This window comes from Saccopteryx leptura, chromosome 2, assembly GCF_036850995.1.
Source record: "Saccopteryx leptura isolate mSacLep1 chromosome 2, mSacLep1_pri_phased_curated, whole genome shotgun sequence".
Taxonomy (NCBI): domain Eukaryota; kingdom Metazoa; phylum Chordata; class Mammalia; order Chiroptera; family Emballonuridae; genus Saccopteryx; species Saccopteryx leptura.
Genome location: NC_089504.1, coordinates 353,849,189 through 353,870,927, shown reverse-complemented (window position 1 = coordinate 353,870,927; position 21,739 = coordinate 353,849,189).

Sequence of the window (21,739 nt, the reverse complement as noted above, 5' to 3'; positions counted from 1 at the left end):
TACTCCCGCCCTTCCCACACCCAGTAGCTTCCCAATATGCGGGAAACATTTGCTGCTCTTTCTATAGATTCACACTGTTCTTCTCTAGCATTCATCAGTTCCATGCCTGAATTTGATGACCGAGAAGATAATTCTGCTAGGAGAGTGAGCTCTCTGTGTAGACTGAGTCTGTGGTCCTAGACTGGGTGCAGTTTGAGGTTTCACTGAATTTGTCAAGGTAGCAGAAAATTCATTATTAAAGACTCAACTGTTTAAATTATGGAGGTTTCAAGAATCTCATTTTAAGATGCAAAAGCTCTGGGAAGGTAGTGTTTGGATAGAGGGAAGAGTACATGCCCTTCAGGCATGTGGTAGCAAGGATTCTCTTCCTAGTGACAACTCATCTATCTGATGCTGCTCTAAGGGAAAAGGAGGCAGGAACACTAGAAAGTGTTTTGCAAGCCTGAAACAGGCTGATCATGTCCTACAGAGATTGCTGTTTTCAGCAGTGCGGATGGCAATCTGAATACACAGGAGGTCCTTGTTTCTAGGTATGGGGACTCAACATGGGGACTCTTTAATTTAGACAGGGAGTGGGGAAGAGAGGTAGCAGCATTTCAGAGAGAAACTTCAAGAGAAGTTCTAATTTTTACTTGAGCCCACATCTGATGTTTTTGTTTCATAGGCAGCCCTGGGCTCCCTGTTAAAATATAGTTAGGCTGCTAAGTATCTTTTTGCTTGGGAATTACTGCGAAGGCTCTTTTGATGTCTCTAAGCACTTGCTATTCAGAGTTATAGAGACTGTGAATATTTCCTAAGAAAACTACAGATATTAATAGCATTTGGAATGCTCACATAATATGACATTTTAGGTCCATGTGGTGCTATTATTGCAGATTTTCTTATATTTTTTATAATAATGGAAAACAAGAACATGAATGGCATCTAACAGAAACCATCTTCCCTGGGAAACACTGTGACTTTTGTCCTTATTTTCTCTTCTTCTTAAGCACAAGCCTTTGAAGTATGAAAGGCACTAGACCTGGTGTCAGTAACTAAGGATAGATAATGGCCCATTAGAACCAACCCCAGCTCCCAAGCCTTCCTGAAATTGACAAACACTAAACAGAAAGTTCTGAAACTTTAATGGGAATTAAAATTGCCTGGAACTTGTTTAAATGCTGATTCCAAGGCTCTTCTTCAAGAAAGCCCAAATAGTATCCTTTGTACTGAGCTTAGAAATCTGCATTTAATTAATTAATCAATTAACACTGAATTTATTAGAGTTAACAAAAGCATACACATTTCAGCTGCACATTTCTACACCCCTGCCCCCATCAAGTCTCTGTCCATCACCATTTATCCCCCCTAGACCCCTTAACCACCCCCATCCTACGCCCACCCCCCACAATCACTACACCAGGGGTCCCCAAACTTTTTACACAGGGGGCCAGTTCACTGTCCGTCAGACCGTTGGAGGGCCGGACTATAAAAAAAACTATGAACAAATCCCTATGCACGCTGCACATATCTTATTTTAAAGTAAAAAAAACAAAACAACAAAACAGTAAAAAAGGAACAAATACAATATTTATTTATTTTTTATTTATTTATTTTTTTGTATTTTTCTGAAGCTGGAAACGGGGAGAGACAGTCAGACAGACTCCCGCATGCGCCGGACCGGGATCCACCTGGCACGCCTACCAGGGGCAACGCTCTGCCCACCAGGGGGCGATGCTCTGCCCCTCCGAGGTGTCGCTCTGCCGCGAACAGAGCCACTCTAGCGCCTGGGGCAGAGGCCAAGGAGCCATCCCCAGCGCCCGGGGCCATCTTTGCTCCAGTGGAGCCTTGGCTGCGGGAGGGGAAGAGAGAGACAGAGAGGAAGGAGGGGGGGTTGGAGAAGCAAATGGGCGCTTCTCCTATGTGCCCTGGCCGGGAATCGAACTCGGGTCCCCCGCACGCCAGGCCGACGCTCTACCACTGAGCCAACCGGCCAGGGCCCAAATACAATATTTAAAATAAAGAACAAGTAAATTTAAATCAACAAACTGACCAGTATTTCAATGGAAACTATGCTCCTCTCACTGACCACCAATGAAAGAGGTGCCCCTTCCAGAAGTGCGGCGGGGGCCGGATAAATGGCCTCAGGGGGCCGCATGTGGCCCGCGGGCCGTAGTTTGGGGACCCCTGCACTACACTGTTGTCCAGGTCCGTGATTTTTTTTTCTCTTTTGTTTTCCCTTTTTGTGCAATTCCTCCACCCCTTCATCCCTGACAGCTGTCAGCTTGCTTGCTCTCTATGAGCCTGTCTCTGTTTTGTTTGTTAGTTCATTTCGTTCATTAGAAACCTGCATTTTAAATAATGGCTTAAAGTGACTTTGATGTTGGCAGTGCCAATCACACTGCAGCTCCCCTTGGAGTGCCCCGAGTTCTTTCTCTCCAGCCAGAGATTTTACAGAATCACAAACAGCAGAATCTCAGAAATAGAACTCACGTTATGAATCGTCTCACGCGTCTAACTTCCATCGCTCTCTCTCTCTTTTTATTTTTCAATTACAGCTTGCATTCAATATTATTTTGTATTAGTTTCAGGTGTGCAGCATGGTGGTTAGACAATCATATACTTTACAAAATGGTCCCCCTGATATTTCTAGTAGCCACCTGGCACCATCCATAATCATCACAATCTTATTGACTACATTCTCTATGTTATACGTTACATCTCCATGATTTTCTAACAACCAACTTTTACTTCTTAATCCCTTCACCTTTTTCACCCAATCCCCCAACCTCCCTCCCTCTGGCTACCATCAATCTGTTCTCTGTATCTATAATTCTGTTTCTGTTTTGTTCTTTAGATTCTAAATATAAGTGAAACCATATGGTATTTGTTTTTCTCTGACTAACAATTCCACTTCTGGGTATATATTTGAAGAAATCCAAAATAGTAATTTGAAAAAATATTGGCCCTGACTGATTAACTCAGTGGTGGAGTGTTGGCCCGGTGTGTGGATGTCCCAGGTTCGATTCCCGATCAGAGCACACAGGAGAAGCAACCATTTGCTTCTCCATCTCTCCCTCTCTCCCTTCTTTCTCTTTCTCTTTTTCTTTCCCTTCTGCAGCCACGGCTTGGTTGGAGCAAGTTGGCCCCAGGCACTGAGGATGGCCCCAAGGATTTGCCTCAGGCACTAAAACAGCTCAGTTGCCAAGCAATGGAGCAACAGCCCCAGATGGGCAGAGCATCACCCCATAGGGAGTTTGCCAGGTGGACCCTTGTCAGGGCACATGCAAGAATTTGTCTCTCTACTTCCGATTCTCACTTAAGAAAAAAAAAATGTATCCTTAGGTTCATTTCAGCATTATTTACTATAGCCAAGATATAGAAGCAACCCAAGTGCCTATCGGAAGATGAGTCGATAAAAAAGTTGTGATACATATATACAATAAAATATTACTTGGCTATAAAAATGAAATATTATCATTTGCAACAATATGGATGGACCTAGTGGGTATCAACTCTTTTTAAAATCTGCCCAGAATATTCTCATTGGAAAGCTGTTATGTTTTACAAGGTAACATCTTACACTGAATCAAAAGTTTTCTCCCTGTGCTGTCTGGTTCCTGTCCTTCTACTTTTAAGACCATGTGTAAAAAGTTCGTTTCCTGTTTCATATATTAGAAGATAGTCTTCCAAATACTTTTGATCCTTTCATTCTCTGTGCAAAACATTCCTAGTTGTAAAGCATTCAGACTTTTTACTACAGTATCAATTTTAAAGACATGAAAAATAGTTCAGCAGGTATTTCCCGTGGCCGCTCCAGGCCTGCATAACCGTTTGGAATGCAGGATAATTTTTAAATGGACCAGTTATTCAACTGCTAGTTGATTGGCCCTAAGTACCCTCTTCTAAGCCACTCCCTCCAGTTCAAAAAGGCAAGTGCAGTTAGGAGGTGCATTTTGCCAACTTACATTCCGCCCATTTTCTAACAACCTGGCTCTGGGTGTTGGCCAGGTTGCACGCTGCACTGTGGCGTCGCTGACGTAACTTCAGTTACAGTGAATGCTCGATTACAGTGGCTCCCTCCCTCGTTCCTCTGTGAGTGAGTGTTTCCCTTGCCCTTCCTTATAAGTTTTAGGGACAAGTAGCAGGGACATAGAGCCCTTTACTGTACTACTTCTCCTAAGAATTTCTTCCATCTGCCTTTCTTCCAGAGAACAAACTCTCATGGATTATAAGAAACTCGGGTTTCAGTTGTTAGGAGATTCTTGCCAAAAGGAGTGGAACACAGTAAGCAGGGCCCAAGCAATAGACAGAATACAGATGGTAAGATGTTTTCGATAAGCCCTACAAGAAGAGAGAGATTACGGACCCGCCTATGAGATTATGTGATGGGACGTGTACGTATATGTATGTGTGTTGGGGGGCAGTGGGAGAAAAGTCACAATTTAGGACTCTCAACCTAGAACACTGGGAACTTTAGGGAACTATAGAAGGTGAAATTAAGCATGCACAGTGGCCAGAGGCAACTGTTCTCAAATGGCTGGCAAAATAATTAAACTTTATGCCGAGGCAATATGGACTCAAGAAGCCGATACATCAACCTTCCTACCCCACCTCTCCTAAGGTTCTGAAGACAAACACATCATCTCACTGCCAACAGTTTAGGACAATAACCCAACTAAAAGTTGCTTTGGTATAATTCAGTTAATTAGCTTGTTGTCTTCTGTAGAGGGAAAGTGATCAGCTTCCATAGTAGAGTTGTCATGGTAGAATGTTGACAAGAGGACAAATGTGACTGGTTTCTCACCTATATTAGAACATTCTGTTTAGAAGATAGGCACAGGGGAAAACAGGATCGGAGATGTGGACATTTATATTAGCAGAGCCATATCATAGATAAAAGTACCACAAAATTGTTATGTGGCACCCAGTTATGACAAAACAAAACTCAAAACTTGGTATCTGTTATTCAGTGTATACTGGTAGCATAGGTTCCAATGACTAGCATATATGGAAGTCTATACGGAATGTATGTGTTGCTTTAAATATAGATTTTGTTCCTAGAATACTCTTGTATATTTTTCAAGATTGATGTAACATTTAAATAATATTGAGGGCAATAAGGGAACTTTAATTATACTCTGTGAGCCAGTAAGATTAGTGGTCAAAGGAAAAAAAGTAATAGCCATTAGCAATTACATTAATTCAAGTAGGGTTGTCATATCCAGAGAGGTGAGTGAGCTGGTGAATTCTGCACTTGTCTGATTACATGCATTGCATTGTGTTACATTCTAATCACAGCCTTTGAAAAAGAAAACAGATGAGCGTGAGTTTATATGTAAGAGAGTTATTATGTGTTACGAAAGGTCTGAAAATAACTTCATATACAGAATATTAGTCCAAGAAGTTTTGGCTAGAAAGGATAATTATTTTTAAATATTTAAATAGCTGTAACATGAAAGGGAGAGTTCATTCTTTATGTTTTCTTGTGGCTAGACTTGTGGCTAATGAGTGACAGTTGTAGAAAGGAACTTTTAGTTCAGGATAGAAAGAGTTTTTTAAGAAGCAATGCTTTCTAACAATAGACTAATCTAAAATGATGGCAGGATGATTATATGCCTATGATATTACAGAAAGGATTTCTATACAAAATTTGAAGGGAGATAGAATTAGAAACCTTCTATGCCCTTTTCTATTATACATTGGTATTATTCTATAATATTTATAAAAGAAGTTTGAATCTTTTAATAACAGGATAAATTTTGTGGGAATAAAATGAATAAAATGTATTTCTATTTTTACCTCTACTTAAAATTGTAGATAAATTTAATAATTACTTATTCTCATATGTGACATATAACTGTAGAGAGATATATTTCTAAATTATGTAATCAAATATTAATAGAGTTCAGTACCTGAGCAGTGCTATTATGAAAACAATATAATATTACATTGCAAAATAGCCAGGCAGTATTTATCTACTTATTTGTATGAGTCAGCCCTGATGTCTTTTCTGAGCTACAAACAAGCAAACAAAGAACCCTGAAAGCTGAAGAATTAGAAGAAACCATAGTCCTGGCTTTAAGTCCTGGTCAGGGCACACAGGAGAAGTAACCATCTAATTCTCCACCCCTCCCCTTCTCTTTTCTCTTTCTCTCTTTCTTCCCCTTCTGTAGCCAGGGCTCCATTATTTCCAGCAAGTTGGCCCTGAGTGCTAATGATGGCTCTATGGCCTCACCTCATGAGCTAAAATAACTCGGTTGCCAAGCAATGGAGCAATGGCCCCAGATGGGCAGAGCATCACCCTATATGCGGTTTACTGGGTGGATCCCTGTAGGGGTACATGCGGGAGTCTGTCTCTCTGTCTCCCGCCTCTCACTTAATAAATGAAGAAGAAAGATTTTAGTACAGTTAATCATAGCAGTTACAAGAAAATTTTGGTTGGCTGAGCAAAAGCCAGATAAAATCTTCCACTCACCCCTTCTCTTCCGGTATCTGCTCATATCAGTTCATAAAACTTGAACTTTGAGGCTGTGAGGAGATCCAGGAGAAAAACATGATGTTTGTCCTCTAATCAGCTACTTGGACTACATTTCAAACAGGAGAATGGTTAATGACGTGGACCCTGGAGCCAGTCTGCCAGACTCAAAATTCTAATTTTGTTTCCTCAAAGCTAAGTGAATTTGGGCAAGTAATTCCAACTCTTATTGTCTCAGTTTTCTCATTAAAAAACAACAACACACAAACAAATAAAACCCCACCAAAAAAAAAACAACATTGGAAAATTGGCATCATAGGCTTGTTCTGACAGTAAGAAGGATAGAAATATCCATTATTTATTGAGTGATTACTATGTACCTGGCGCAGTTCTAAGTTTACTCCTTCAACCCTCATACTATGCTGTAGAGTGGGTCATTGTTCTTCCCACCTTTTTCAGATAGGAAACTGAAGCACAAGGCGATCCATCAACTTACTCAAAGTTGTGTATGAACCGAAGCAATCTAGCTTCAAAGAGGAGGTTCCACAGTCTTACCCTTTAACTCTATCAAGTAGGTCCTAGCACCAAGGAAGGAATTCAATTCCTAATAATTGTTGATTATTATTCTTTATATTAGAGTGGAAACATGCTTTACATTGCCCAGATACTGAAATCTTAAAATTCGATGACCATATTTTAGAAATAAAGATGACATCTATGCAAAGAGGTGATGCCGGAAGCTGACGGAACATTTAATGAAATTCTTTGCGAGACTCTAGACACCAGTGGAGCTACTTTGGATTTCAGGTAAGAAGCTAGAAAAGCCATCTCTCTGCTTCTCTTCAGAACTTACACGGTTGGAAATCTGGCAGGCGCTGGCAATGGGGAGGCGTCACCGAGAGACTTTGCAGTCTGTGCACATACACAGTGGGGAACGATGAAAGTTTCATGACCAAGGTGGCTGATATTCTGGTTTGTAAGCATGCCTAAGGCACTTTTAGGACTTCTTAGAAGCCAAGGATATATGGAAATGACTGTTTTCATCAGAAATACCAGAGGCATCTCAAGCTATCATAAATTGATTATTAAAAATAAATTTGAGTTCTAATTCCAGTGATCTTGTCATACTGATCCTACCTCAGATAAATATAAAATCTGGAATATATAACATCTACCTGAAGGGAACTACAAAAAGCAGACAGATATTTTAGGGGAGGAGGTAGGTGTGGTCAACATCCTTGAGTTTCTCACTTCAGTTGTTTCCAGCCCAATCTGCACACATGAAGTAGTAAATCTTTGAAAGAAGATCTGCTGTCCTTTTGGCTTGAAGAAACAAAAGACAGAGTTGAAGGCAACCACAATCACAGAAAAATAGGGCAGGAATCCTGGAGAGACAGCCATAGAGAAAAAGTCCAATAATTGGTGTATAATTATTATATGCAGGGGAACAAAACATTAGGCCGAGTCAAAGAAGCCAGATGCAAAAGTGCATGCTGCGTGCATTTACAAATATATTTCAAAAATTCAAAAAGGAATGAAACTCATCTAGAGTGAGAGAAAGCAGCTCAGAGCTGTCTGGGATGAAGGGTGGGGATGATTTCAAAGGGGCATGAGGAATCTTTATAAGATGCGGGGTATATTTCATATCTTGACTGTTGTAGTGTTTAATGGGATTGACTATATTTATCAAAATTTGTTTAATTATACACTTAAAATGGGTGCATTTTACTTTTCATATTATGATTCTATGAAGTTGATTTAAGTAAATGAAAGCAGGGTTTGGAAAAAAATCCTTTAAAGTGTAGCTGTATATCCATGATCCTAATGGTCAAGATATACTATTGCCTTCTTAGGGAAAACTTAAGAGAGGAGAAGAAAATTATACCTATTAGCCAGTGTCGATTTAGAGGCTAGTGAGTCAAAGAAAATATCCAGAGGTTCACAAAGCCAGTTTTAGAGAGCATAAGTTTAGCAGGGTAGCAAAATTTCTGATTTGGTTTCTATCAGCTTGTTCAGACATTTAGAATTTTTTTTTTTCTTTTCAACCATCCATTTGGGGAGGGAGGGAACAGAAGCTATGTTTATTTGGTCACACAGGGTCACTGTTATGAAATATACATGACATCTCTCTTTGTAAGTAAATGTTTTTATATTTTTTGGGTACATATCAGAAGAGGGGTTACTGGGTCATATGGTGACTCTATTCTTCATTATTTGAGGAACAGCCATACTGTCTTCCCTAGTTGCTGCTTTAGACTTTGGGTGGTGGGCACACATCGCAATACATAGATCATGTATCATAGAAATGTACCCTTGAAATCTACATAATCTTATTAACCCATGACACACTTCTTATGACATTGGCGTCTCCCGCCCCCCCCCCCCAAAGAGTGTGAGGAGCACATGGTGTCTGAGCCCAGCAGACCTGGACTTGGCATTATCTTTTCCTTGCACAGCCTGCTATTCTCAAACAAGGCATTTCAGTAACTTACATCACTGTTTCTTTAGGTGTAAAACAGAAGCGATGGTGCCTACTTTGCAGTGTGCTGTGAGGACTAAACTAGGTGTTGTATGTTAAAATATTGGGACCGTGGTATGGCATCCCTCACTGAATGCTGTTACCATGGAGACTGATGACGGAGGGTGGACCCGTTCCTCCTCTGGGGCAGGGTTCTTCACCCAGGTTCACTTTTATTTTCACTGACCTCCAACTGACATTTAACATTTTCTCTCCTTTTGCATGTAGGCAGCAAATCCCACCACTTTTGAGACTGGTCTGTAGGCCAAGCCGATGGCTCTTAGGAAATACTGTTTGGATTTTGCTGAATGCTTCTAATTCCCGCCTCTCTAAAGTGCTGACATTCCACGTCAAAGGTATGCATGTCATGGATCTCGGGCTAAATCCAGCCCTCTTCCTGTTTTGTTAATAAAGTAGTATTAATACAGATATACCCATTTGTTTACAGTTGTCCAGGGCTGCTTTGGCTGACCATGTTGGAGTTCAATAGTTACCACAGAGACCCTATGTCCTGCAAGCCTAAAATTTCCCATCTGCCCCTTTAAGGAAAACTTTGCTACCAGTTGCTGCCTAGGCCAGATCATTGCTGATTTATGCATAGTTCTTTCTCAGAATTTGACAGTCAACAAAATATACAATACCAAGCCCCTGTTATGGAGAGCTCCTCTGCCAGGTACAGGGGATGTAAAGATGAAAAAGAAATAGTCATTACTCTGAAGTCTTTCTAGTTTCAACTCTCCGAATTTGTTTATTATTAGCATTGATTAAAACATCCTAAAATCATGCAGTACTGAGTTACAAATTTTTTCCAAACCTAATTTCTATGCCAGAATCTTACAAAAAATATGAAATTCTGAGATGTTATGGACCAAAATACTCAGGATACTATGTATAGTTTCTCAGTATCTTAAAGAGGTAATATTCTAGGAACCAGGAACACTTTGAATTTGGTGTCATATTTTTATTGCTTCCATCATATGAAATATGGAAGGCAGGATCTCTGGTAATTTGCTCACTGTATCTTTACCTCTCTACATTTGAATTAGATCATATTAGAATTTCCTTGATCATCCATTTCATTGAATTTTAACAAGTTTCACAACGTAATGTCTTTCTATAAAGCATTGTCTTATTTTGTGCTATTAACAAAAATCTCAGTTTAGGGAAAAATTAAATGGTCAGGGTTTATGTATAACTTACACTGTATAGAAATACTTACCCTTAATGTCTCCAGGTCAAAAAGAACCCCCAAGAACAAAGAAACAAAAACCCATATAGCATAGATATGCTATATAATGAGTAAGAGAGAAATTCTGACCTTAGGAAGCAGATCCTCTTATAAGAAAAATAAAGGAAGTAGAATAGTGCCCAGTCGGGTTTGGTGAGTGCTACAGCAGGGGTCCCCAAACTTTTTACACAGGGGGCCAGTTCACTGTCCCTCAGACCATTGTAGGGCCGGACTATAAAAAAAAACAAACTATGAACAAATCCTTATGCACACTGCACATATCTTATTTTAAAGTAAAAAAAACAAAACGGGAACAAATACAATATTTAAAATAAAGAACAAGTAAATTTAAATCAACAAACTGACCAGTATTTCAATGGGAACTATGCCCCTCTCACTGACCACCAATGAAAGAGGTGCCCCTTCCGGAAGTGCGGCGGGGGCGGATAAATGGCCTCAGGGGGCTGCATGCGGCCCGTGGGCCTTAGTTTGGGGACCCCTGTTACAGAGATGGTTCGACATCACTCCATACACTTCCCAGTGCTTACTTAGGTGACTGAGCACATACGATGGTAGCAAAGACTGGGCTAGGGTTTCCACTGGAGTCATCTCTCTTCCTTAAAAGTCTGTCAACCCTACATTATCCCTTCACTGCCAAGTTTTTATGGTGCCCTTTTATCTAAAACATATACAAAATAAGGAAGAGACAACAAGAGACTGTTTTCCCATTAAAGCTTTGAGTAAAGGAAAGACAGGGGCTTTGGATGGGTTTCTCTTGTACACTGATACGATCTAGTTCAAATCAGCAACTCATCTAGAAATGCGTTATTGCTATTGCTGTTGTTTAAGTTCCATGGAGCTTATATAAATGATCTCTTAATATGTTCAGGACAGTGTGGTTTGGGGAGGATGCTCGCGCTCCCTCGGGAGCTAATGAAAATTCAGTGTTTGCCAATTCCCGGGACCTCATCGCAAAAATCAATGCCTGGAATACAATAGCTGCATAGTGATGATCTGTGGTTGCGGGCTTTCACGGAGCTGAAAATTATAGCTCAAAAGGCAATCTTTCCTTCTCTCCTCTGAAAACTTTAGATTCACACATCTGCTGCCTTTTTGACCCTGAGCTTTTTATCTTCTTCCCAGACAGGAATGTTTTCTGCTTTCTTTTGTGCAAAGGGCTGGGCTGACTCTTCCTGGAAGCGAGGCCCAGTGGGTAGCTGCTTCCTGCACGCCTGTGGCTAAGCCCGGAGTCTCCACGGTCTACCCGGCGAAGAACTCTGCAAACTGAAAATTACAGAGCAGCTTTCTGACTTTTTAGCGGTAAATTCTATTTGCTGGTGTGAAAACACAACAGCGGCACTGTCCACTCAGCCAACACAATCAAGGGATTTGTTTCTTTTACTGGAGTTTATGGAGTTGGGATACTTTTGCAAAGAAAACGTGGAAACTGAGACTGAGAGAAAGAGGAGAGCATTTGGGCTTCATCGCTTTCACTCCTTGAGTTTGAACTTGAAGTCCATGTAGGTTTACTGAGGATCTGTGAGCAGGGGTGGAAGGACGGGGCTTGAGGGATGGTTGACTCCATGTTTAGGGTGATGTACATGAACTTGGGAAGGTGTTGATTTCATCAAATTTCAAAAGGGTACTGCCTCAAGGCACATAGGTACAATCCAATTTTAAAAAAAAGATAGCCGTGACTATGGAATCTTTAGGAATCCACACGCCTGAGATAGAGTTTTAACCAACACACGAAGGGAATAATAGACACACCACCTCTCACAGTTCTGAAAAAAAAAAAAAAAAAAGCTTGTCAGGCACAAGCCCAGCGCTGCTGCTAGTGATTCGTGTTTACTTTTATTTTGTATAGGATAGTTCTAAGAGCAATGAATAATAACTAGCCTGGAGAAGGGAAGATTAAAAAAGGAAGCCAGGATCTGTCTTTCAGTATTTTAGGTATACTATATGGATGAAAGGCTAAACGTATTTTGAATATCCCCAAGAAGGAAACATTGAGCTAATGAATAAAATTATATGGAGGTGGCTCTGTAAAGAATATTTTAGCATGCCAGCGTCCAAAGGTGGGATGGCCCGTTCCCATTTAACGTGGGTTTCCTGTCACTGGAGGTATAAGAACAGTTATTGAGGAACTCAGAAAGGCCGAGAAACTCACCCTAGTCCATGTAGTTAATCAAGGCAGTGTTAGGATTAAGCCTGGCATCTGGCCTGGAAACCCTTGCCAAACTTTTCAGGGAGGTTTGGTGATCCTTCCTGGCACACTTCCCATCACTCCATTAAAGGGACATATGCTGGCCGATAGGTGGCACTGTTGAACAATTTGTTAAATGACGTAATTGCTAAATTAAATAATGTGTGTTCTCTCAACATCATTAAATTTGCCTTAGATTTTAAAAAGCTTAAATGGAATTTCTCAGAACCTGTTCAGGATAGGGGACAGCATTCCTTAAAGAGAAGCACCAAAAGTTGTTCTAATTCCTATCAGGGTTGCTGCTTGCTTGGCCCCTGTAAAGCCCATGTTTTGAATAAATAGTGGCCCAACAGACAGCTGCCCACCCCTTCCTGACCTGTTGAGGAAGTGCCACAGGTTCCCCTTGATGAAGGCCACTGTACCTTTATCACACTCTTCCTGTTGCTCCCTGCGGTGTTTAAGAACAGATAGCAGCATATCTAATCGACTGTTGCTTTGACCAAATTACCCTTCCACCCCAGTTCCTGGCTTACCAGCCACCAGAAGGGGATTCTTTTGTTACCATTGCAGAGGTGGGTGGATTGCTTTCTTCAGTTTCTCAGGAAATCATTCACATTTGGGATTGCAAGCAATTACAGCGTCTAATTCTAATGTATGTAGCCAGCCTCCTATTTCACCTCAGCGAGGCTCATTATGTCTTGTAAATGTGCTACATGTTGAATTTGCACCTTCCGTAATTAGTGCAGCTTCTCCGCCAGCCCTCCTTCCCGCCTTTGCCAACATTTTCAGTGTTAGCAAACAAGCATCAATCACCAGCCTGATGAGCAAAATTAAGGCCTGTCTGTGCAACTCAGTGCACGGGTTGGACTGACATGTCAGGTTTAAGAATTCATCTCTGCCAGTACTGCAACAAAAATAGTCATAGCCAACATAATAATAATAATAATAATAATAAAGTCTAACTTTTAATGAGGACTTAGAATGTGTCAATCACTGTGTTAAATGCCTTACCTGGGTTATTTCACATTCAGAAGAAGCCTCAGAGATGGTTGATGTGTTTGCCTACTTTATAAATAATCAAAAATTGAGGTACAGAGCAAATAACATGCTTAAGGCCACAGAGCTATAAAGTGTTAGAGGCAGAAGGAGGTAGGAAGCAACATCTGCTGGTTCAACATGGGAAAGTTAATATAAACCCTTTGGAACAATGGCTCAGATTCTCTGACCCTCGGCTGGCCCTGAAGTCACCTCTCAGTCCGACATTAGTCACTAAGAAAAGGAGTGTGGTGATTATGTTGGTGGCTGTGTTGGCAATGTTGGCTCTCGATTCTTGACTCTGTGCAGGAAAGATTTCATAACACAAGTCCAGGTGATGGCAAGGGTATGTTTATTGAAGCTGGAGACAGTGAAAGAAAGGGAGGGTTTAAGATAGACTAGGCAAGATTGTAGCAACAGGAGGTTGCCTAAGCAGAGCAGCCTTTGGCCCTTTAGAAACAAAGTCACAGAGGCAAAAGAAGTGAGCCAGCTGGGCTGCCTGGGCTCAGGAAACAAGCGACAGAGGCAAAAGAAGTGAGCCAGCTGGGCTGCCTGGGCTCAGGAAACAAGCTACAGAGGCAAAAGAAAGCTCTCCTTGGAGCTTAGGAGAAAGAAAGCAAAGGGTCTGTGCTGAGAAAAGGAGGAGGGGAAAGGTGCTCTCGTGCTCTTGAGATAGAGTGTGTGCGCGCTGGGTCCTTTGTCTTAAGGGCTTTTATCTGTTTTCTAATGATGGGAATTTTAGGGGAGGTCTCAGGGAAGGATCTCAACAGAACATCTATCAGCTTTGTTGGTGTGTCCTTTCAGGACATGGTCTCTACTATTGGTCAGAGCTGCGGCAGCGGCTCATTCGTCCTTTGCATCTTGTCCTGATTTCAGTCGTCGTGTCCCTTTGTCTGGTTTACCTGTATTTCTGGGTCTGGAGCTGAAACACAGCTGAGGCCTGGATATTATCTTTAGTTTTACCAGAACTCTGTGTCTGTAATCAACAGACATGAGACTTGTTTCTAAGATCATTTGATGCTGATCAGAACCTGATTGTCTTAATATTTAAGGGAGCAGTTGTGCAAGGGAGAAGAAGGCTGATGAGTCAGAGGGCTGGATGGGGCCACCTGTCTCAGTTTCCCCATTCCACTTGCCAAGGAATTTTCCTCACTTCTTACTATCCTGCCTCAAATACATTTGTTAGATAAATCTAAACAAGATCTGTACTGAGAGTTAAGAAAGTCTGGGATATTTCCCAGGGGCTTGGAGACATTCTGAAAGGGGTTCTGATGAATTAGGAGCCATAGGCAGTTAGAGGAAAGAACTACTTTTTCTTTCTTTCTTTTTTATTTTTTAATAGTTCACCCACTTTGAATTGAACTCCATGCTGAGATGAATTCTTCGTGTGTGTGTGTGTGTGTGTGTGTGTGTGTGTGTGTGTGTGTGTTATTGTGGGGAAAGAGTAAAACTTCAGGAGACTAAGTGAATGTTTAATAGCTAGCGTCAAACCTGCTTTGCCACTAAACAAGTCTCTGAAATGTAGCTTTCCGTGTAGTGACTGAGATTCCTTCATTCTTTGGATGAAATGTCACCTATATTCTACTCTGGCCACTTAGTAATTAACTTGCCTTTTTAGCTATACATTTGCTATCCTAAATTATAATAACCTTTCCACTGGTTGTTGGGAAAGACTGGGAAAATTTGGCTGAAGCTAATTTTATTAAATTTTAAAAGATGGACCTTTAATATGAGATCATGTTTTTTTACTTGTTTCCCTGATGCTAAATTCTGATTTTTGTACTGACCCCCTTGCTGAATGTTGCAAGTTTTTTTAACCCCAATATCCATGGTCCACATGCTTTTTTATTCAATAAAATAATTTTTTCAAAGCACTCTAATACCAGTGACGGCTATAGTCACTATTTCCTAATCACCTCAATTGTTAAAATATGCTGCTCACGCTTAGTAGCAGGCAAGACTATATTTATGGGTTAAAGCTGTCTAGTTGGACCATTGGGGTTCAAACTTCTCACCCTCAACATGCTAGTTCAGGAATCTGGGGCAATGCACCTAATTTCTCTAAACCTCAAACTTAACATCTATAAAATTAAAGTGCTGGTACTTATGTCATGAGGTTATCATGAGTAATAAATCAGATAAACCCAATTAGCACAACATAGGATTATAGTGAGCCCCCTATTAATTGAATGTACTGGTATTAGTTTAAGATAAGTCTCATTGAATCCTTGGGCTTCATTAAGTTAAAAATTTGAGTAGTGTTAACCTTAGTTTTATTTTTTGCATGCACATTTAAAAATCAGTGTGATATTTATTAATAAAGAGACATAATTGTTCTTGACTTCCACTTTTTAGGGCATTGGTGGCAATACAGCACACGCAATCATGGGCATGTTCCAGAATTCATGCTCTATGTCAGGCATGGCCAACAGTTTTTGCTCCCAGGCCAGATTAAAAAGAAAACTTTTTTCATGGGCTGGACAAAATATTAAAATTAAAAAATGTTAAATACAAAAACAATTTATTTAAGTAAACAAAATTTTATTATGTAATTTGTTTATGAATAAATGTAAGTAATTTAGTACAACAAATTAACGAAAAAACTAATGTGACGTGTTGAGGCACTTTGCATCGCCTATTTTTTTAAAATATCTGGCTCTATAATTGTAGTAGCTATTCTTAACACAGCCTCCAAACGTAAATCATTCGATCTTGATCATGTACTTTTATTTAGATTCATTAAAGAAAAAGTTTGTTCACAAATATAAGTTGAGCTGAAGATAACTGAAGATATTGTAGTTTATGTATAACGATTTAAAAATACCACTTATTTCATTTCCACAGTGCGTCATGCGGAGAATATTAAGAATTTAATCGCGGGCCGCATAAACTCATTACACGGGCTGAATCTGGCCCACGGGCCGTATGTTGGCCATGCCTGCTATAGGTTGTGGTGCTTCCTAAGCTAATTGTAAAGCAGAACATTAAGTCTAAAACATATACTGTATAAATAATTTTTAAAAATCATTTGAGCAAGTTCAATGTGTTTGTTAGAACTACACCAGCTCTCTAAATGCAAATATGCGCTGTGAATAGCCAAGAGGGGGATTCACATGTGCAACATTGTACGTGTGCTTTTGAGCAGAACATTGCGTTTTCAGTGTAGCCATAGAAGCCAGTTTGGGAGTGCACCTTGATTCCAATGAGTCCTGGTTGGTGTGTCTATTTCCAGAACTGGCCCCTCTTAGCCTAGGTTAATCTACAGCACTTAAACATGTTGTTCTGAGTTATAGGCCAAGACTTAAATATATAGACTAAAGATATAAGTACATTCCAATTTTTAAAAATGGGCAGAAGATCTGAATAGACATTTTTCCAAAGACAGATAGATGTCTAACAGGTACATGAAAAGATGCCCAATATCACTAATCATCAGAGAAATGCAAATGAAAACCACAATGGCATATCACTTTACACCTGTCAGAATGGTAGTCACGAAGAAGACAAGAAAAAAATATTGATGTGGATGTGGATAAAGGGAATTCTTGTGCACCGTTGGTGGGGATGTAAGTTGGTGCACCCACTATGGAAAACAGTATGGGGGTTCCTCAAAAAAATTAAAAATAGAACTACTGTTATGATCCAGCCATTCGACTTCTGGTATTAATCCAAAGAAAGCAAAAACATTAATTCAAAAATATATCTGCACCCCCATGTTCATAGCAGCATGATTTATAGTAACCCAGATACGCGAACAACCTCAGTGTTACTGATGGATGAATGAATAAAGATGTGATATATATACAATGGAATACTAAGTCAACAGAAATAGACAAATACCGTATGATCTTATTTATGTGTGGAATTAAAAACAAAACTAAAACAAACTAAAAATAAGCTCATAGATATTGAGAACAGATTGGTGTTTGTCACAAGCAGGGTGTGACGGTAGGTGAAATGGGTAAAGGAGGCCAGAAGGTATAAGCTTTCAGTTATAGATAAGTCTGACTGGTTTTGTTTAGTATAGTAGTCTCCGGATCCATCCATGTAGTACTCCATTGTGTACATGTAACACGTCTCCATTATCCGATCATCTATGGAAGAGCTCTGGTTGTTTCCGTGTGTTAATCGCCATGACTAATGCTTCAATAGACATAGGGGTGCATATCTTTGCAAATAAATGTTTTTAAACTTTCAGGGTAGATACCCAGAAAAGGGTGGATGGGTTATATGGTATCTTTATTCTTAACTTTTTGAGGAGTCTCCATACCATTTTCCATAACTCATACACGCAAACAATAGCATGGTGCTCACCAGAGAGAAGGGGTTGGGGGTAAATAGAGAGGAAAGGGGACCGTATATACGGTGACAGAACAAGACTGAACTTCGGTGGACACACAGTGCAAAATACAGATGATGTGTCATAGAATTATACACTGGAAACCCATGTAATTTTGTTAACCAATGTCACCCCAATACATTTAATTTAAAAAGTCCTCATTACAAGCAAAAAAAAATTTTTTTGGTAACTCTTGCTGGTGGCAGATATGAACTGAACTGGTATGGAGATCATTTGCCATGTGGATGGTGCTGTTCTGCTTTGCTCTGGAGTGAAGAATCTGGCTTAGATAATATTAATGTTCACACAAATGTTTTAAAGGCCTCAAGCTGAGAAGCTATGATTGCCCCAACACACACACAAAGTTGCCTAACATCACCAGTAATCAGAGAAATGGGAATTAGACACCAGTTTGGTAAAGATGAAAAAGACTGGTCATATCCAGTGATGATCAGTTTGTGACAGCAGGGGCAGTCTGGTATATTGCTGACAGCAACGGAAGTGCATATCTTTTGACTAATGATTCAAGAAGCATTAGCACATAGTGCACAGGCATTCATACGTTACTACGTAAGATCAGCGTCAGGACGTTCTCGGCAGTGCTGTTTGTACTTGCCAGCCTCCCTGCCTGGGAAGGTCTGGCCACAGGAGTGCGTGTCTCACTCACTCAGTTCCTCCAGGTCTCAGCTTACAGGCCTTCCCCGACCGCTCGTGGGGAGCAGCGAACCTTCCCCGGACTCCTTTCTCTGGACTCTCCAGCTTTCTGTTCTCCATAACACTTAATACCATGTGACATGCTGTTCTTTTATTTCCTTATGTGTTTATTGTCTTCTCACATTAGAATGCAAATTCCATAAAAGCAAGAATTTAGTCTGTTTTGTTCACCTGAGTGTCTAAAGCAGATATTTGTAGACAGTCATGATAAATATAGAATGAATGAATAAATATATAAATTTAAAAGAATGATTTATAGCTGTATATCATGACCCAAAGGGAAGAATAGGATATACAGTACTATTGACAGAAAGCAGCTTTTATAAGAAATGTATGGGATGATCCAATTTTTATAAAAACATGAAATATGTATATATTTGCATAAATATATGTATGTGTACATATCCTATCTATCTATCTATCATCTATCTGTCTATCCTATCTAATTTCTAAAAGCAAGGAAAGATGTATAGAGTACATACACCAAGTTGCAAATTAATATAGGTTGTCTTGAGGCACCTGAGTTAGGCTGGACTCTGGAGGGTTAAGAAAGAGGTTGTTAATTTTTTAAAAAATATACCTTCAGCCCTGGCTGGTTGGCTCAGTGGTAGAGGGTCGGCCTGGCGTGCAGAAGTCCCGGGTTCGATTTCAGGCCAGGGCACACAGGAGAAGCGTCCATCTGCTTCTTCACCCTTCCCCCTCTCCTTCCTCTCTGTCTCTCTCTTCCCCTCCCACAGCGAGGCTCCATTGGAGTAAAGATGCTGCCCGGGCACTGGGGATGGCTCCTTGGCCTCTGCCCCAGGCGCTAGAGTGGCTCTGGTCGCGACAGAGCGACGCCCCGGAGGGGCAGAGCATTGCCCCCTGGTGGGCAGAGCGTCGCCCCCTGGTGGGCGTGCTGGATGGATCCCGGTCGGGCGCATGCAGGAGTCTGTCAGGAAATGGATCCCCGTTTCCAGCTTCAGAAAAATACAAAAATACAATATATATATATATATATATATATATACATATATATATATATATATACACACACACACACACACACACACCCCTTCACATTGTTTTCCTTGTGACAACAAACATTGTAATACTTTTCTAACAAAAAACAGTAAAATAAATGCAATCACACAAATAAAATGACTTTGGGCTGTTTCTTTAAATGTAATAAACCAAAATATTATTTTATTCTTGTACAGTTGGGCTTCTTCTTGTCTTCATGGAAACAATGTCTGCGGGCTTATAGCCAATAGGTAATTAGCTTCACTGCAGCTTACCAGGGTCTCAGGTTCTGATGAACATGCAGTTGTTCGCTGAAGCTTAGCCAAGAGGACTCCTCTACCTCGGGCTTTCGCTCTTAATTATCTGGGGCTTTGATAGAAGCAAACGATAGCCATGCATCAAAATGTTTGCGTTTTTTACGAATAGTAGTATACCTAAGGCAAGGCAGAGCGGGCGGTCGACCTGGAGTACAGTTACCAAGGGGATGCATTGTCGGTAGACAATTAAAAATCAATAGCAAACTTGAAGAACAGTCATCTGTTTTTTATTATCACCATGTGCCAGCAATTCTAAATAACACGAATAATGCTGGTGTTAAAATTCACCTCCAGAAATGCTGGGCCTAATTTTGAAATAACTGCTGAGGTTCCTGATGAGCTGGGATCCACCCTTGGTTTGCCGCTCCTCAAATTTCTGATTTTAATAGTGAAAGGTAATATCTTAGCTTTATTAAGCACCTATTCTATATTTAGTGCAATACTAGGTCATAGAAGTAGAAAGATGAGCAAGACACAGGTCCCATACACTCGTAGCTCAAGTCTAGAAAGAAACAGGCACAGACACAACTAGATAGAATAGGGGACGTGTATTTTAATGAGGAAATCTCTAACCTGACCAGGTGGTGGCACAGTGGATAGAGCATCGGACTGGGACACGGAGGACCCAGGTTCAAAACCCCGAGGTTGCCAGCTTGAGCACGGTTCATCCAACTTGAGCATGGGCTCACCAGCTTGAGCGCAGGGTCTCTGGCTTGAGTGTGGGATCATAGACATGACCCCATGGTCACTAGCTTGAAGCCCAAGGTCACCAGTTTGAGCCCAAGGTCACTGGATTAAGGGGTCACTTGCTCTACTGTAGCCTACCCCTCGCCCCCTGTCGGTCTAGGCACATATTAGAAAGCAATCAATGAACAACTAAGGTGCCACAACGAAGAATTGATGCTTTTCATCTCTCCCCCTTCCTGCCTGTCTCTATCGGTCCCTCTCTCTGTCTCTCTCTTTGTCTCTGTCACACACACACACACACACACACACACACACACACACACACAAAATCTCTAAAATGCGTGGATGATACAGAAGAGAAAGTGATTTATTTTTCCTGGGGAATTCACTTAATACTGTTCACTGAGGTCTACCGCATGAGTTGTCTGAACTGGGCCAGGCACAGTGAACGAGACACAAGGTTCCTGTGTCATTAGAGCTGGTTTTCAGGTCAGACATTATAGGTGACACTGGGAGTTAGGAAGGGAAACTCAAGCAGAGAAAAGTGCTGCTTCAGGGGGCTGTGACAGAGGGCCTGGGAAAGGTATTCAAAGATGCCCTGCTGAGGAGGTGACATTCTGGCTGAGACTAACTGATGACATAGAAAGAGCCGTGCAAATATCAGAGGAATAAGTGTGATGACCCAGAGGTGACACAGGCCAGACCACGTAGCATATTGGTTCACAGACAGGCTGTACTAGGGTCAACAGGAGAGTGGTACTTCTTACATAATCAGTCTGGCGTGGGGCCCTGGCTTTGCTGTCTACCCCTCGCCCCCTGTTGGTCTAGGCACATATTAGAAAGCAATCAATGAACAACTAAGGTGCCACAACAAAGAATTGATGCTTTTCATCTCTCCCCCTGCCTGCCTGTCTGTCTCTATCGGTCCCTCTCTCTTTGTCTCCATAGGCGAAAGCTCTATGGAGGGTCACGTGCAGCCCGGTGGAGATGCCTCGGAGCACAGTGGGAGGAGAAGGATGCAGACCGTGGGAGGGTCACGTGCAGCGGGGGGGGGGGGGGGGGGGAAGGGATGCCTCGGAGCGCGGTGGGAGGGTCACGTGCAGCCGGGTGGAGATGCCTCGGAGCGCAGTGGGAGGAGAAGGATGCAGACCGTGGGAGGGTCACGTGCAGCCCGGTGGAGATGCCTCGGAGCGCGGTGGGAGGAGGAGAAGGCAGACCACGGGAGGGTCACATGCAGCC